The 16,308-nt window shown below is 44.2% G+C and overlaps 1 pseudogene; it reads left to right on the top strand.

Moving 5' to 3' along the window:
* Nucleotides 1–7,907: 7,907 nt before the first annotated feature.
* On the top strand, nucleotides 7,908–12,496 carry LOC129697664 (uncharacterized; annotated as a pseudogene).
* Nucleotides 12,497–16,308: the final 3,812 nt, after the last annotated feature.

Genomic DNA, 16,308 nt, shown 5'->3' with positions numbered 1-16,308 from the left:
TAATGCCATACAATCACCCGTAACATCTTTCATCCATCATGTGACAAATAACATTGCAGTCTTCCTCCTGGACAGTTTCTTCTTTAAGTTTTTTGCAGTTTAACTGCAAAATATAGAAGAAACAAAAAAGCCACTTGGTGGAGAGAAGTAACTGTTCGGGGGCAGAATTTAGTCACCCTAAAGCCCAAGAAATGGGCTAAAAAGAGATAGGGTTAATTTTCTGACATGATTTCCTGCACCTTATTATCCTTATGATTGCTTAAGGCACAGACATGAAACAGGCATTAGGCCCCTTGAGCCTAATTTAGTGGGGGGAACGTAAATTGAGGAGCATCGTGCAAATTATTCCATCTACAGTGGATAAATCAGTAGTATTTCTCAAGCATCGCAGTAGGGTGCTGGAAAGGACAACTGTTTTAACGATGAGCAAAGAATAATTTGGTGGAGGAATTCAACTTGTTGAGTCTCATCTGTTGGTGCAAAGGAAAGGTCGGCCCATTGGGTCAAAATCCTATACTAATCCTGATGCTGGGTGTCAACCCAAAATGTTAACCATTCCATTCCACCCACAGCTTCTGCTCGGCCCATTGAATCGTTGAATTGAATGGAAAGATACAGCATGGAGGCCATCCTTTAGCCCACCGAATCCACGCTGATTATTGATTCCTCATTCACACCATGTTATCTCACTTTTGCATGCAGTCCCTACACACTAAGGATGATTTACAATGGTCAATTTAATCTACAAACCCACAGGTCTGTGGGTTGTGGAAAGAAAACTGATGGCAACAATTCACTACGACTCCACCAGCTGCGTCACTGTGCCGCTTTGTGCTCTTCCACTAAAAATGTTTGTTGCTCCATATTTTAGCATCTGCAGTCTCGCATCTCTGACTTTATGTGGAGACAGAGAAAACATATTTGGTCTGCCTTATTGTACAGCAATGTTACAGGAAACCGATATTCAATCTTGCCACCAGCCAAATGTCCATCCCACTCCCCTTTCTTGACCTGCTAAATCACTTAGCTGTGAGTTGTCCTTGACATCCAAGTCAGCCATTGTGAAGAATATTTCAAATGGTTGATCATAAAGCTATTTTCATAAATAGTTTATCTAAAAATGGTTTTAAAAGGTGGAAAAATAGAATGCTTTCATTGTAAAGATGACCAGAAATTCTATAAAGATGTTACCATGGAGATAAAAAATTCACAGCTATGAAAAGAAGTCACAGCTTTCACAATTGTTCAAGGTTAAGGAATGATTTGATAAAAGTCTTCTATATAATGAATGAACCAGGGATATAATACTTACTAGACAAAGTGGGACCCATTCGGTCTTTTGTCCCACGGAAGGCCTGGTCTCCCAACGCAATATTCCACCACTGTGCCATAGCCCCATATTGCTCATGATCGGCTGACAGGGGGGGGGGGGGGGGGGGGGGGTCGTCGCTTCCCAGAGCCAATGAATTGACTCGACATTTGGGTCAGCATCGGAGCCCCCTTGAGTCAATTAATCCTTCCCACGTGGGGGAGGGGGGAAAAATCTCACTCTCTCCTTACTCCCCTTGAAGCTGCTGATCCCATTGTCTCTGAAAAAAATGGTGGATGTGCAGGAGTGGGGCGCCATTGTGCAATGCTGCTCTGCCTGCAGTCCGTCTTTTCACCCTTTTTAATGTTAATTTTTTTTTTATTTTGGAGGTCTAGTCTTTTTATGTGGGGGGTGGGGAGGTGGTGGGGAGCGGCCATTCCAGATACGTCAATGCCGCTGAAGAGTGTTCTCCCGACGCCGGAACTCCATCATACGGCGAGAGGGCCTATAACATCGGGCCGCCGTTGCAGCGACTGCGGAGGCCTCAAATAGGCCCCAACCTCAGGTGCGCTAAGAGGAGGAAGACAGGACTTTTTAGCGCCTTCCCTCATAGTGGAAAGTGTTGATTCTGCTGTGCGGGGACGTTCATGTTAAATTCTATAGTGTGTGGTGTGTTTTTTTACTTTATATGGATGTAAGTAATCTTGATTTCTTCTCTGTAAAGCACTTTGGCTTCAATGTGATTTGATTTAAAAGTGCTATATAAATAAAAATGACTTACTTACTTACTTACTTACTTTGTCAACTCTCCCTCCCTCTCCTTTTCCCTACCCTCATTCACTCCCTCCCTCACCTCTCCCCTTTCACACTCCCCCACTAAACACAATGTTTAAATAACATTTCTTCTCTTCCCGTCCCACACTCTGTCAACTCTAATAGCTTTGTATTAATTTCATTTTTTTTAATCAAAAATATTTATTCAAACATTAAAATAGTATTTACAACACAATAAAACAAAACAGAACCTACCACCATTGTACAAGACAAAACAAATATACCAAGTAAACTACTAAACAACTATATTACAATCCTTGTCTAGGATACACTCAACCCCCTCCCCCCCCCTTCGGTGCCCAACGGTCACAGAAATCCCCCATGGTGCCCATGGACAGCGCATAGTCCCTCTCCAGTTCCACTCGGGCACGGACGTAAGGGGCAGGTAGCAGAGCCCTTTACCACTTGTTGCCATAACTCACGGATGGCCAGCTTGGCCAGTCCAAGGAGCAACCCTACGAGGAGACCTTCAGACTTACCCTCTCTCCTATGCACAGGGTGTCCAACATAGCTTGTTTATTGGCAGGAGAGATCACATTGTGATCTTATTTTCGGTTGTCGGAATGTTCACGGCAGCTTGAGTAAATGTGATCCCATTGTGATTGGAGGACTGTGAGATGCCATTGTGACATCATCAATGGAAGCTGCCAGAAACATCTTGTTGGTTATTATTCTCAAAGTTGGCTTTTTTTAAACCTTTAAATATCAATAACGTGAAATATAACATCAAATCTGAAGGAAACTTGATTAGATCGACGACGGGAAAAAGCTGAGTAAGGTTCTGCAAAAAAACTCTCATGGCTTGTGTATTGGCAGCAGATATCACATTGTGATGTCATTTTCGGTTTTCGGAATCTTCACGGCAGCTTGGGTAAATTAGATCCTATTGTGATTAGATGACTGTGAGATGCCATTGTGACATCATCACTGGAAGCTGCTGGAGGAGTCCAAAGGCAGTTATTATTTACAAAGTAGTTTTTTTTTTAACTTTAAATATCAATAACTTGTGAAATATAACATCAAATGAAGGAAACTAGTAGGAATGATGATGGGAAAAAGCTAAGGTACTGCAAACATCTTTATGCTATTGTGTACCATTCTGGCGTAGTTCCTTGAGATCGCTCGCTTGCACGCACGCAGACAGACGTCCAAACAATACGAGACTTTTAGTAAAATACTAGACCAAGTGAGACCCCTTGGGCCCCGTCCCCCAACACGGGTGGGGGTGTGGCACAGTGTCACATGGGAGGGCTGATCCATGAATGCGGTGTTGGCGTTCACCCCAGAGACAGGCGCCCCCCCCGGAGACAATCACTCCCCATCACCCGTTCCCCCAACGTAACCCGTTCGCTCAACGCAATATTCCACCACTCACCCATAGCCCCCAACTGCGCAGTCGTGGCTCATTTCTCCTCATCCCCAACACTTCCTCCCCCTCCTCTTCACCCTCCCTCTTCTGTCCCCTCACCTCCTCCCATCCTTCACTCCCTCCTTCACCTATCCCTCCCTCAATTTTCCCCTACCCTCAGTCACTCCCTACCTTTAGTCACTCCCTCCCACCCTCCATAACACCTCTCCCCTCCCTACCCCCCAACCCATTGGGCCCCATTTCCCCAATGCAATATTCCACCTGTTTCCCCAACGCAACCAATTTCCACCACTCACCCGTTCCCCCAACGCAACCTGATGACTGTGAGATGCCATTATGACATCATCACTGGAAGCTGCTAGGAAAGTCTCAAAGTAGGCTTGTTTAAAATTTTAAATATCAAGAACGTGAAATATAACATCAAATGTGAAGAAACTTGAATCTAATGACCACAGGAAAAAGCTAAGATTCTGCAAACATTTTGCCATATTGTTTACTGTTTTGGCATAGTTCCTTGATCTCACAGACAGACAAATGAGATGAGACTTTAAATAGTAGATAGATAGATAGATAGATAGATAGATAGATAGATAGATAGATAGATAGATAGATAGATAGATAGATAGATAGATAGATAGATAGATAGATAGATAGATTAGATAGATAGGATATTGGTTGGTAATTAGAAACCAAACATTTTCACTACAAAAGAAATTAAGAGAAGTGCGGGAGGTATGTAAAAGTAGTTTATGTGAGTGGGTTGCAATACCCTTGTCAATACCCTTGTTGATAGGCTCAGAAAATGGTCAGACAGGAAATAGTCAAACTAAGTGTACCATTGCATTTCATGACTCCTTGACAATTCTAAACAATGGTATCATTTCTGAACATTAAGCTAATCTGTTACTTGATCATTCATTTTGTGTGTGCCCCTAATTATATTTAAATAAATTGAATATATCTCATAAATCTGTGCAGTGATTTATCACTAAAACCTACAGGAAAAGCATTCCCATTATCGCAGTATGCTATATTTTTATATGACACTTATAGGTCTCATTGGGTAAAGATCATCCACCGTCCCAGAAATTTACTGAGTTGCAAATCCCTACTGCCCCTTAAAACTTTTAAACAATTTATTTGCCAAACATTGACAAAAATAACACTTTCATAAAGTGCTTTTATTAACAACCAGGCAGAAGACATGAAATTGATTTTTCTCCTATGTCATTAGTTATCCTATTACATTTACCAAAGATTTAAGTACTGCATCAAAAGGGAGTTGCGCAATTCTAATAACTGATTATTCTACTGTATGACTTATAGACAAATTACACATAAGTCCACCATGAAGACCTTCTGGATGGTTAATCTCTCTCATGTCTTCAGAGAGAGAGAGATCATTTGACAAGAAAATACATGTATGTATCTGTAATTTGAATTCCCCAGTATTACATGCCAAACCTGACACAATGCAATTTAATTTCTGTGACAATAAAAACTTAATGAAAATCTGGAACTTCATACAAACTGCATGGTCTGGTGTATAAGTGAATATCATTCGACTGCAGATATTCAACTATAATTTCATTAATTACAGCCCAATCCTCCTCACTTCCATTAATTTTTTTTAATGCAAATGGCACATTTGATTACAAATGAGTACAAACTAGTAACATTGCTGCAAATTTAGTATATATCAAATTCATTTGTTCTTTATTGTTGAAAGTTTTATCCATTCAATTGAAGCTCTGGCCCATTCATTGCAACAGAAATCTCCAAGGGAAACACTACTGATATTGTCTTTCCACAAGACACTGGGACAGATTACTTGAAATTCAAATTTCAATCTTCTTCTGGGCCCAGCTGTACACAGCTCAAAACAACAAGAACAATCTCATGTGTTAGGGGAAATATTCATTTTACTTCGGAATCACGTCAGTGACTACGTGAAGACCCCGTCCAGTACGCATGCGTGTCATATCGTCTATCGCATTGCGTGACAACTGGCAGGGGAATGTGATTCTCCTGCCAGCAACAGACCTGAGGTAAGTTTTTTTAAATACTTTCAGGTTTTAAAATCTTCATGCAGGAACCTCTACTTAGAGGTCCTGCTAAAAGTCTGGGGCTAAGTCAGGACGGAGAGGAAACCCCAGTCTCGGACTTCAGGGAACCCCAGTCACGGGGAATCCCGCCCACGGACCTAGGCGCTCGGAACCGCGGAATGCGGGTAGCGAGCGGCGGTAAATTCACCTTTGAGCCGCTGGCAGTAAAACCAGCGGCTTCATATTGGTGGAGAACCCGCTCCGGAGACCGCGAGACGCGGGGAGCGGACGGCGGCGGATTCGCCCTCGAGCCGCTGGCTGTGGGGCCAGCGGCTTCATATTGGTGTCGGGGACACCGGGACAGCCGCTCCAGAGACCGTGGAATACGGGGAGCGACTGAGAACCTGCTCCGTAGACTGCGGGATGCGAGGAGCAGACGGCAGTAAGTACTGTGCCACTGGGAGTTAAACCAGCAGCTTCATATACCCCTCCCCCCCCCCCCCCCCCCCCCGAAGCAGGATAACCCCCCCCCCCCCCCCCGACTTTGTAAATCGCGGCTATCCCTTTAATAGGAACACGCGGGGATATCCCGGCTGCTGTTACTGCGGGGATACACAGAGGGGGGGGGAGGGAGGGGGGGGGGGGGGGGGGAAAGCCCCAGCTGAGAACACCGTGGAGAAGTCCGTGTTATAAGGGACCACGGAGAAAAAGCTGGGGGGGGGGGAGAAATAACCTGCAATGGAGTGTTCCTACAAGGACCACAGAGGAACCCCACCTGTAACAAACCACGACCATGAGACCAGGCTCGGGAGGAGTGTTGCCCCGCAGCAGAAAGTTTTAAAAGGACATGCAGGTAAATTCCTTACTCGAAGGACGTTGTGTGCTATTTTGTGAGAATATGTTACAGGAATTGACGCCGGAGGGAGCAACTGTGATCGCATATCCCGCATGGAACGGTTGATGGATCAGAAGCTCCAATGTGACATGCTCCGATATATGGAGCCTAGTCACCAGGGGGTCCTGGGACGCCCATAGCAGCACCTTATTGAGGGCTGCATAATGCAACTCCCTCGACAGAGGGGTGTATTAGGAATCACTTCTGGGCTGACTCTGAAGACAGGGGTTTGGCTGAAGAAACCACAAGTGTGCAGGGGGTGCAGGAACAACACAACCAGTATGCATGCGCCGAACTGAGAGGCAGCAAGTCCTTGTAGCTCCGAGTTTTGTTTTAGTGTTTTAGCGTTTTAGTGTGTTTTGTTTAGTGTTTTATTTAGTTTTGTTTAGTTTTTGTGAAGGACAAGGACAAGGACTTGGATACAAGTCCTTGTAGCTCAGAGTTTTGTTTAGTGCTTTAGTGCTTTAGTGTGTTTTGTGTATTGGCTGCTGCCGCTGCTTTCAAGATCCAATTATGGCCGCGCCTCACCTGTTCCCGGCTGCTCGCTGTCTCTGCTCACTGCCACTTGTGTTTGTTCTGTCTCTGTCTCTGTTCGTGTCGCTGTGTGTGTATAGTGCACAGTCATTTATTTCCTACGACCGTCGGACACTACTGGACATTGGTGCCTCGGTGGCGTGCTCTCGAGGCCCTGGGGCGAGGACTTTCCATTGTGCCGTGCATCGGAGATTTCCTTAGGGAGCCGTGAATGCGTGCTGCAGCTGTCCCCGCAGGCGCAGGCGAACCAAGAGACGGGGAAAACGGGGAAAACGGGCAGGTGTCTCGGTGAGGACGAGAAGGCTCGCCGGCTCTCACTCCTGCTCGATCTCGGCATGCTCATCTCCTGCACCATGGCTGTTAGCGCTTCCTGGTCCCGCTGCAAGGCCGTCGTGCCTCCGGTTGGTTTACCCAGACTCTTCGCCTCCACTCTGGCTGCCGGCTACTCCCAGTGCAGGGCTGTCATTCCTCCGGCTGGCTCCCCGGGGCACCTCACACCTACTCTTCCCAGACCTGTCGCGTCAGCTGGCCGTCCCTGACCGAGTTTGCCCGGCGTTCCAGCTGCACTGTACCCGAGAGAGGAGGAACAGGGGCGCTGGAGTCTGTGTAGACAATCTGCCGTCAGTGGACTACACACCTCTAACAACTCTACCAACTGTTGCAAATCATGCTTTTAATACAAGTATGGCATTATTGAACATTAGATCACTAGTAGGCAAGTCATTTTTAATCAATGATTTTATTATTAAGCACAATCTTGACTTTATCTTTTTAACAGAAACATGGTTAAGTGTAAATAACAGTGACACAGTTTTGATTGAATCAGCACCTCCCGGTTTTATTTTTATAAATGAAGCCAGAATACACAGGAAAGGAGGTGGAGTCGCCATTTTATATAAAGAGACTTTACAATGCAAGAAAATGTCCTGTGGAAATTTCAACTCCTTCGAATATGTCGCTGCTCAGCTGAGTTCTCCCCAGCGAACAATACTTTTAACTATTTACAGGCCACCAAAATATGATGCACAGTTTTTTGATGAGATTGCCAAATTACTGTCCATTGTATGCATTGATTTTGATTGTGTTGTCTTAGTGGGTGATTTTAATAGTCACATAGATAATGCAGTGGATGGAGGTACAAAAGAGCTCCTGAACATTTTGGACAACTTTGGACTTAATCAGCACGTAACAGAACCAACTCACAATAGGGCGCATATATTGGATCTGATTATTTCCAAGGGTCTCGACATTTCTTATGTTATGGTGACTGATGTTGCTCTTTCCGATCACCACTGTGTATTTTTTAAAACGACCATCTCTGCTAGCAGTATCAGAAAAGAACCAGAGGTGATCGAAAGGCGCTGTATCAATGAAAACACCAGCGCATTGTTTACTCAGGCCTATACACCACCACCAACTCTGCCCTCGGCCTCTGTCGATGACCTTGTGGATGGTTTTAGCTCCAATGTTATGACTCTTATGGATGCTATTACACCACTAAAGACCAAGGTTTTATCTGGAAAGAAAAAGTCATCATGGAGAAATGCCACAGCAGTGAGATCCCAAAGAACAAAGTGTAGACAGGCCGAACGTAGGTGGCGAAAAACCAAACTACAGGTCCACTACGACATCTACAAAGACAACCTCCGTATCTATAATCAGGAATTGAAAGGGGCAAGGCAGTCCTTTTTCTCAGAGGTTATCAACAAAAATAATAATTCCCGCACCCTGTTTGCTGTTGTCGATAGACTGACAAACCCCTCATCATCAGTCCCTCCTGAGCTCCTGTCCAGCAAGTCATGCAATGACTTTGCAGATTTCTTCACTGATAAAATTCTGAAGATAAGACAAACAATGTCTAGCTCCACCTCAGGGAACATGGCTTTGTCACCTATGCCTCCAGATTCACTAATAAATCTACAACATTTTAAACTTTTAGATTGTGCATCTCTGACTGAAACTGTTCAACAGCTAAAGTCCACTACCTGCTGTCTTGATCTGCTGCCCACAAGCTTCTTTAAAAATATTTTTAACAGTGTTGCACCAGAAGTACTGAACATAGTAAACACTTCCCTTCAATTCGGGCATTTTCCCGAAGCCTTAAAAACAGCAGTGATCAAGCCCCTATTAAAGAAGCCTAATTTGGATGCCTGAGCTATGAGCAACTGCAGGCCCATATCTAATTTAGCATTTTTGGCAAAGATTATTGAAAGGGTAGTTTACCAACAAATTTACTGCTTTATGACCCAAAACAATATTTTTAATCGTTCCACATGCGACAGAGGTTTACCTGCATCTCCTTCAACCTCATCTATTACATCCGCTGCTCTAGATGTCAGCAGATCTATATTGGTGAGACCAAGCGGAGGTTGGGCGATCGTTTCGCCGAACACCTCCGCTCGGTCCGCAATAACCAAGCTGACCTCCCGGTGGCTCAGCACTTCAACTCCCCCTCCCACTCCGTCTCCGACCCCTCTGTCCTGGGTCTCCTCCATGGCCACAGCGAGCAGCACCAGAAATTGGAGGAACAGCACCTCATATTCCGTTTGGGGAGTCTGCATCCTGGGGGCATGAACATTGAATTCTCCCAATTTTGTTAGTCCTTGCTGTCTCCTCCCCTTCCTCAGTCCCCCTGCTGTCTCCTCCCATTCCCCAGCCTTCGGGCTCCTCCGCCTTTTTGCTTTCTTGTCCCCGCCCCCCAGCCCCCGATCAGTCTGAAGAAGGGTTTCGGCCCGAACCATTGCCTATTTCCTTCGCTCCATAGATGCTGCTGCACCCGCTGAGTTTCTCCAGCTTTTTTGTGTAACTTCGATTTTCCAGCATCTGCAGTTCCTTCTTAAACACAATATTTTTTATGTTTTCCAGTCGGGATTTCGGCCACATCACAGCACCGAGACTGCACTCACTAAGGTCCTAAACGACATACATCTAAACAGTGATGCATCAAAAGCTTCAGTTTTGGTACTTCTAGATCTCAGTGCTGCTTTTGATACGGTGGACCACAACATACTGCTTGACAGACTGGAGAAGTGGGTGGGACTCTCTGGTTCTGTGCTGGACTGATTCAAATCTTACTTGAAAGATCGGGATTACTTTGTTTCCCTTGGTAATTTTGAATCAGAACGTACAAAACTCACATGCGGGGTTCCTCAGGGCTCCATTCTTGGACCCATTTTGTTCAACATTTATATGCTCCCCCTAGCTCAGATCATAGAGCATTTTAACATATCCTACCACACTTATGCCGATGACACACAACTATATATCGCAGTGTCCCCTACATTTACTGAGCCAGTGTGTCAAACATATCAATGAGTGGATGAACCAGAACTTCCTCCAGCTCAATGCAAATAAGACAGAAATTATTGTCTTTGGTCCCAAAAAAACAAGGCTAGAGGTGAGTGCTCAACTCGACTCAATTGCACTGAAAGCCACAGACAAAGCCAGAAACCTCGGTGTAGTTATGGACTCGGATTTGAATTTTAACAGCCATATAAAGACCATTACCAGATCTGCCTATTACCATCTAAAAAATATTGCAAGAATCAAGGGATTTCTGTCCAAAGAAGACACTGAAAAACTTGTTCATGCATATATTTTTAGTAGGTTAGATTATTGTAATGGCATCTTTACAGGTCTCAATAAAAAATCAATTAAACAACTGCAGCTTATCCAAAATGCCGCTGCCAGAGTCTTGACCAACACCAAGAAAATGGACCACATTACACCTGTCCTTAAATCTTTGCACTGGCTCCCTGTGTGTAAGAGGATAGATTTTAAAATTCTGTTACTGACCTACAAGGCACTGAATGGTCTAGGTCCAAAATACATCTCTGACCTACTTGTTGTATATGAGGCGCCTAGACTCCTCAGGTCTTCAGGGACAGGTTTACTCTGTGTTCCCAGGGTCAGAACTAAAAAGGCTGAAGCAGCATTCGGTTTTTATGCTCCACACCTGTGGAACAAGCTCCCTGAACACCTGAGGTGTGCACAGACTGTAAGCGCATTTAAATCAGGCCTAAAAACACTGTTGTTTACTGTAGCTTGTCCATAACCCGACATGCAGGTAATCTTAACCGTCTAATTTTAACCCCTTTTATGTGCTTCTTAAAATCGTTTTATTGTTTCATTGACGTTGTTTTATTATTCATACATTTGTCGTATTATTTATTTTGCAATTTTTAATTATTGACTATTTTATTTTTTCTTTCCTGTAAAGCACCTTGAATTGCTGTTTGCACGAATGGTGCTATATAAATAAACTTGCCTTGCCTTGCCTTGCCTTGCCTTACCAGCAGCAGGAGCTTGACGAGTGGCCGTCGGGTTCAGGAAGGCCACATCATCACGCAAGACCTCACATCTTCGACGGCAGCACCCCTATGCACCCACCAGCAAACCACGATGAACTGAAGCTGGTGAAAGCTTGAAGGCCGTACAACCAGGACAAAGGTCTTTTTTAGGCCTCAGCCCAGAACGGCCTTCGTTGGAAGATGCGCCAACCTCGTACACAAGCTCCTCTACCTCCAGGAGCAGATGTAAAATCATGCACACATGTTTGAGACAGTTCCTGGTCGGGTTGCATAAGTCCTCCCATTCGGATAAAGGTATGGAACCTCATCGATGATGTCTCCAGTCACGGATACAAGTTGATAATATTTAACTGGTTTGAATATTTACACTGGTTTGGGATAACACTAGATTAGTTTATACTGCACACAGGTATGGTTGGACTTGCCTTTCAAGTCAAGGCTCACAAGAATGTGATGTGGACTGATCATTGTCAACAGCCTCAACCCGCATGTGCAATATAGACTTTTCTGAATAACTTCCATGTGATCATTTCCACTCAAAGGGTTGAAGATATTTGAAATTTAACTGGATGAGGCAACGATTCACTCAGCTGCGTTACAATGGGCTAACTCCAGTTTCCAGATTATTTACCAAATCACTACTATCAGTGCTTCGGTTGCACAGAGCTAACAAATAAGTAGCATGGCCAATCTGGATGATATTGAACAAACTGTATTTTACTAAATTAGCCTTATCAGCCACATAGCTATATTTGAGGAATTGGTTCTCACCCGTCCAGTTAAATTTAAATTAAGTTGATACCAACTGAAACTATTGATTGTTGGGATACAATCATCCATTTATTGGTCTGGGATCAGCTCTGAGACAAAAAATGAGACCTCTGTTATTTTTAGCTGAAACAATCAAAGTCACAATGATGGACAGCTTTGCTCCACTAAAACCTCTTATCCGTAAATCTTCAGCCATTTCCAACTGATGCTATTGCCCAAAGATGGGTAATTTACTAATACCATCTCTAGTTACGGAGGCAGATGGGATTAACATGAGTTATCAAGTGTTCAGTCATGATATCAACTGCCAATGGACACCAGGTGCATTCTGGGCATTAAAGAGTGTGTGGATATGCATATACGGCATGCACAAGTCCAAGGTGATACACTTTGGTGGTGGTATATGTTAATCACAAAGGTACAATCAAATCAAAGTATCCGGTGATAGATTTAGCATTGATGTATTATTAAACCACATTTAGCATTGATGTATTATTATGCAAAATCAATGACATCACAGAATGAATTTGTGATCACAAAGTATTTAATAATAATGTGGATTGATAGAACACTAACTATTGAGTTGCTTGCATCCAGTTTCTATCAATAGTGAACGAGGCATACGGTGGCGAAGGGTGCATTCTCGCTACACTAGGAAGGAATGTTCTTTTATGTCTTCCTCCATTTGGCCTCAATAGACGGGTTTTGCAAAATTCAGCAAGATTCCCGCTTCCGGGTTTTCATAGTGCCTACCTGGGTTATACACCTATGGCTCCTGCTGAGGCGAAGAATGAACATAAAACCTTACATGGTTAATCCCGGATAAAAAAGATGCTGGTTCAGTTGTGATGTTGAAACCATCCTCTGCATGATATAATCAATCATAGACTTACAGACTCTGAGAGATCGTTTCTGCGGCTTGGGTTGTCAAACCATCAGCGTTAAGAGTGCTCACTACAGATTGCAGGGATAGCACCAAATAGCAGCTATCTGCATAGGAGATGGGAAGCATTGTTTATGCTTCCTTACGTTTAATTCGGCACGGATGACTGACGGCGCGACTTCAGTCAGCAGCGGCCTCTGCAGCCCTATCCGCGTTTTTTTTTATTTTTTGTCTATGTTTACTATGTAGTTTTTGTTATTTTTCACCCTTGGTATCCAGAGAATGTGTGTGTCAGCTTAAAACCTCCCAGGGGCGGAGGGAGCAGATAGGGGGTTGTTTTAAATCTCTCCCATGCACGGCAGACCCGACCTTTTCTTTAATCGGGTCTCCGTTGTCGTTGGGCTGGGAAGTGCAACGAGGAGCGGCCTCCAACGATGGAAGACCGGGGACTCCCAGCCAATGCCGACGACTCACCCCACCGTCGCGGAGCTGGCACGAGTCCAGCGCTATGGTGGAGCGGTCATTGCAACGCTGCTGCTGATGCTGCTGCGGCCCGACCTCCGGAGATGTTTATGATGCAACTGCGGGTCTGGCGGACGGCGGCACACAAGAGCCCGCGGGTCCCTGGAGGGAGACCGCTTTTCGGGGCTCCCGCAATGGCGACTTCTCCCGCCCGAGTTGCGGGGTCGAAGAGCTCCTGGAGCGGGGCCTTACAGAATCGCCCCGCGCGGCTTGGAATGGCCGCGGGACTCTGCGTGCGCACGCCAGGGGCTCTAACATCAAGACCCGGTGTATGACCTCTGGCACCACCCAGGCATGGCTTTAATGGCCATTGGACAATCACATCGCCAGCCGGGGGCGCTTTGACTCTGACATCGGGGGGGGGTGGGGAGAGAGTGCGGGGGAGAGTGAGGTTTTTTTGGCCTTCCATCACAACGATGTGATGGATGTTTATGTAAATTATGTTGTGTCTTGGGTCCATTTGTTTGCAATGTATGGCTGCAGAAACGGCATTTCGTTTGGACCTCAAGGGGTCCAAATGACAATTAAATTGAATCTTGAATCATGAATCATGAATCTTGAATCTTGACACGTTAAAATTCCGTTTTATGGGATTATAACATTAAGTTACTAATCCATTATTGTTCCCAATCATTTGGTTGATGAGTACATAAACCACTCTGTCCGGTCTCACCCTCTGATATCCAGAGAATGAAGGTATCGTCAGCTTAAAACCTCCCAGGTTTAGGGATGCAGAGACATGGGTTGTTGCAATGACTGGACCCATAGCGCTGCACTCAGTGCCATGGCGTAATCACTAGTACGTGAGTATGACCATGGGCTGGGAAGTTGCTTCGTCACTTCGTCAATTCCCCGATGGGCACCAGCAACATCCCAGCCCATGGTCATACTCACGTACTAGTGATTACGCCATGGCACTGAGTTCTGCGCTATGGGTCCAGTCGTTGCAACACTGGATAGATTGAGCATATCCGCAGGCTATAATAACATGTTTTGTTTATGATTAATCAAGCAGATTAGACAGGGACATAAGACCAAACTAGAGTTGCATATCCCATGGATCTTGGGTTGCGTGTGATCACGCATTTACACCAGTATGTCAAGGTTCTTAAGAGCTTTATAGACTGACAGCAATATTATTAGTTACATATAATCTTGTTAGAAGGAATTACTATGAACCTTCTCCAGATGGTTATATGGGTCTGGCATATACAGGAGTGTACATTGACATTGAGTCTCACTCCACCAGGACCGCTATACCTCAGCAGCAGGGATGGACCACATCCTAGCAGTTGCAGGATGGTCAAACTATTGATCTATCCAAATATTCAGAATACACCTATTGCCAGAACAGGGGTATTTGCCAACTCTATGTTAGGTATGGTTCATACTTCCTCCAGGATGAGGGAGGTTACTATTGCCACTATTATTCATTAATAGCATCAACATGTCTATATCTATGTCATGTCTGAATGCATTCTTAATGTTCACTCATCATTGGCCTTCTGATGCAGAGTATGACGCCTGGACTCGGTTCCACGGCATGAAATCACAGAGCTTTAAAATCTTCACGTAGTCACTTACGTGACTCCGAAGTAAAATAGTAAGATTAAACAAGAACTTACCAGTTTGAAGTTTGATCTTTATTTAATGAGGTGTAACGTTGAGGGATTACGTGCCCTCCGCTCCCAGCCTCTATCATAAAGTTCAACAGGTATTATGGTTCTCTTATCTTACTATGTTCAGTTCAACAACTGTTTTCTGTGATTTCACACCACTGCTTTGAAGATTGACATGCATGCGTACTGGACGGGGTCTTCACGTAATCCCTCAACGTTACTCCTTATAAAATAAAGATTAAACTTCAAACTGGTAAGTTCTCGTTTAATCTTACTATTTTTAGTCATGTTCTAAATTTGCATTCAGATCGTATTCCACTTCCAAAATTTGATTTAATTGATACTACCGTAATATGATCAGTAAAATTGAATTATATCATCTGTAGTAATGGCTATCAAAGGTGGACTTTGAGAACGTAATAAGAAACTACCATTATATCCTCCTTCATTCAATGCAAAGAGAATATGTGGAAAAATCTGAGGATTATATCTTTTTTATACTTGAAAAACCTCCTCACCACCAGCCCAACCTTATTTTGTATTAATCATAGTTTTGAATTAGTAAGTGAATGAGATATGAGATTTTCTATGCAATAGGCTGAGCAAAATGTTAAATACATTCCTAATAATTGGTTATTAGAAAATCAATAACAGCAGTGCAGGCACAAGGAACTGCAGGTGTTGGTTGATACTAAATAGTGTACCATCCTGACTGTCAACAATCGCCCTTTAACCATATAACCATATAACAATTACAGTACAGAAACAGGCCATCTCGGCCCTTCTAGTCCGTGCCGAACACTACTCTCACCTAGTCCCATCTACCTGCACTCAGACCATAACCCTCCATTCCTTTCCCGTCCATATACCTATCCAATTTATTTTTAAATGAAAAAAATGAACCTGCCTTCATCACTTCCACTGGAAGCTCATTCCACACAGCTACCACCCTCTGAGTAAAGGAGTTCCCCTTCATGTTGCCCCAAAACTTTTGTCGTCCATTCCCGTCCATATACCTATCCAATTTATTTTTAAATGAAAAAAATGAACCTGCCTTCATCACTTCCACTGGAAGCTCATTCCACACAGCTACCACCCTCTGAGTAAAGGAGTTCCCCCTCATGTTGCCCCAAAACTTTTGTCCCTTAATTCTCAAATCATGTCCTCTTATTTGAATCTACCCTTCTCTCAATGGAAAAAGCTTATCCACGTCAACT

This window comes from Leucoraja erinacea, chromosome 5 (assembly GCF_028641065.1).
Source record: "Leucoraja erinacea ecotype New England chromosome 5, Leri_hhj_1, whole genome shotgun sequence".
NCBI classification, from domain to species: Eukaryota; Metazoa; Chordata; class Chondrichthyes; order Rajiformes; family Rajidae; genus Leucoraja; species Leucoraja erinaceus.
This window is presented reverse-complemented; position numbering and strand designations above follow the sequence as displayed.